Here is a 2,900-nt window from a genome sequence, read left to right as displayed (position 1 = left end):
AGTTTTTCTTCATTACCAATTCAAGCCGTCTTCAGCTATTATTAGTCTCAAAGTGGGTTCCTCGTCATCGAATTATTACTCTTTGTGGAATTTTTATGAACATAGTGGTTTTAGAAGCAAAGATGGTTACAGAAAGTTTGTTGTTCTTTTCTCTATTAAAATTTCTGCTCAGTGCAATACCTCATATACCACGAGATTTTGAGCACATAAGCCTTAAGGCTAATATTACAGTGTTGGGGCTTCTCATTGCCAGGCAACATACTCATAAAATTAAAAGTTGTGAGACAAGTTGTTACCGCTATTTTTCAGCCAGTGTGAAATTCCTTTGGGATGCCCACCAAGTAGAAAATTCACATGATACTCCTTCTTTAGTTATTGTGTGAGAATATCGTAAAGTTTGGAGTGATATTATGGAACTTTGGTTTTTAGGTATGCAAGCACTTTCCAGTCTCCTGCCTACCATCCACTGGGTAGCTACCTTTCTCCTAGAAAGTGGTTGGCCTCAGTATATTGTTTCTTCACTAGTAAAGGTAAATTCTCATGCCGTAGAAGCAAGCACTAAATCAACTTATCAAGAATTCTTGTGTTGTTTACTATGCAACTGTCCAGATGCTAAAGAACAGCTATTGAATAGTGGTGCAATGTTAATAAGTGAAATTCATGGTTTGAAACAATTAGAAGCACTTTTGTAATAAGTGACAGGTGAAAACTATATAGTACTGAGCATATTTTTGGGTAGGGGAGCAATTTTCAGTTTTATTTTCTGTAACAGTATGAACATGTTATTGATTGATATATATATATATATATATGGTAATTTGCTTGGACTGACAGCACCAAAATAAACGGATTCAGGGTATATTTGTCAAATGTTGCCTTATTTTTCAATAGAATGAAAATATTGTCTGATTAGATTTGTTTACTTGCATTTGTCTTATAGTTTTGTAGTTTATTCTTTTTTTAAGTTCCTGAAGTTCAGAAATTGGAGACACTGTTTAAGACTTCCATTTTATCGACAATGTTTAATTTAAGTGTAGTTAAGAAGCAGATATTTTTATTTGCTTCAGTTTGAAGCTTATAAGTGATATGCAGAATTAAATTAGAATTATTTATGTAAAAGTTAACTTGCACTGTCAGTAACTTTACTGAATAGTTTCAGAAAGTCAATACCTAGTAAAAGAGTTTAAAAAATGTTTTATTTGTGAATAATTAACATTATAGAAAACCATAACACAATTTTTTTGTTGGATAAATGGTAATTTATGTTTTGTTTCCTTATGTGAAACATCTTGTAATTTGAATTTTAATCTGAGAATTACCAAAGCTTATGATGTGTAGTGCTTAAGCTGTGGAGTTTGAAGAAATAATTTATGCTTATGTTTATAATTAAAAGGAATACAGTGTTAAAATCATTACTCAATAAATAGTTATTAAAACAGGGACTTGCACTAAAAAAATCTACACATGTTTTGGTGTTCTATGACATCATCTCCTGAAGAGAAATTCACATATGGAGTGTTAGCTGTAAAAGAACTTGATATATGGATACTCATCAAGTGTTAAGCTGAGTTTATTACATAACACCACAAGAATAGTTTTAAGTAGAGCCACTAAATTTTAACTATTGGTGGTTTGAATGACCCCCCCCTCTTTTCCTATTGAAACAAATTTATTAAGATCAGTGTTTATTAATATAATACTTAGTCTACTAAATGTATCCCATCTTTATAGAAAAGGTCCTTGGACAGTGATCACATTTATTTCAATGATTTTGACTTAAAAACATAAGAACATGATCACAGTTGAAAAGATATAAAACTTTCATGTATATAGTTGATAGTAGATCCATACCTTTCTCAAGTTGAAATATTATACTGATGAGTACAAATAAACAAAACAAAAAATCTTCTGTACAATAATAACCTTTTTTTCTCATTTGAAATAGCTTAACTGAAAATAGTTTAAGTATTATGCTCTAGTATTTTCTTTAAAAAAATTGTTTTAGGGCTTGTCATAATAAACTGTATCCCACTTATTATTTATAGGGTGACTATACTGAGTATATGGTATAATAATAATAATTAAATGCTACTTTTTCAACTTTGTTTTGAGTATTTATATTTAAATTGTGCTATAAGTCTTGTTATTCACTGAAAATTAGAAGAAATAAATGCATTACTTAGATCAAAGTAATCTTTCTTTGGTCATTCATTATATATATATATAAAAAAGCTGCATAATTCAATTCTTTATAACCAGAAGTAATTGAAGTTTTTGACTACTTGCTATTTAATAGAACAATAAAATTTCATAATTATACCTTTTGTTACCCTTGCTCTGTGAGGGTATTGCAATTGGGTCTGTTTCTGCACTTGTATCTTCAAAACTAATAGACTGATATATATGAAACTTTTACACAAGATGGTAAGTCAATATAGGACAGTCCTCCCGAAATTTGCTCTGGATCTGGATTCTGGATCACTTTAAAGCATTTTTTATAATGGGGAGATTACGGCATTTATGCAATTTTTTGTTAATAACTCAGTAAAGTGTGATTGGATTTGTACCAAATGTCATGGACACATTAAGATTGAGACTTCCCTTCATGCTACCAAAAACTGTATGTATCATTTATCATTCTGGAACTGAGAAGGATTTTCTGAGTTTTTGAAAGTGAAATTTTACATAATCCAATATAAACACATGTAATCTCAAAAAGAAGCAGCATGGTAAGGGTATGCAACCTCTGATTGCTTTTGTTTTGGTCTGGAAATGCTTTGCTTTCCATTTAGTCAGTTAAGATAATTAAAACATTTTAACTTAAGTTTATTATCAAAAAAATGTTAGTCAGTATTTCAACCATGGACTAAGTAATGTTACATATTAGAATTTTGAATAGT

At 30.0% G+C, this 2,900-nt stretch overlaps 1 pseudogene; it reads left to right on the top strand.

Moving 5' to 3' along the window:
- The window catches only part of LOC106473390, a 6,671-nt pseudogene extending 3,777 nt beyond the window's left edge, over positions 1-2,894 (top strand).
- Positions 2,895-2,900: the final 6 nt, after the last annotated feature.

Source organism: Limulus polyphemus, unplaced genomic scaffold (genome assembly GCF_000517525.1).
Source record: "Limulus polyphemus unplaced genomic scaffold, Limulus_polyphemus-2.1.2 Scaffold6136, whole genome shotgun sequence".
Lineage (NCBI taxonomy): Eukaryota > Metazoa > Arthropoda > Merostomata > Xiphosura > Limulidae > Limulus > Limulus polyphemus.
This window is presented reverse-complemented; position numbering and strand designations above follow the sequence as displayed.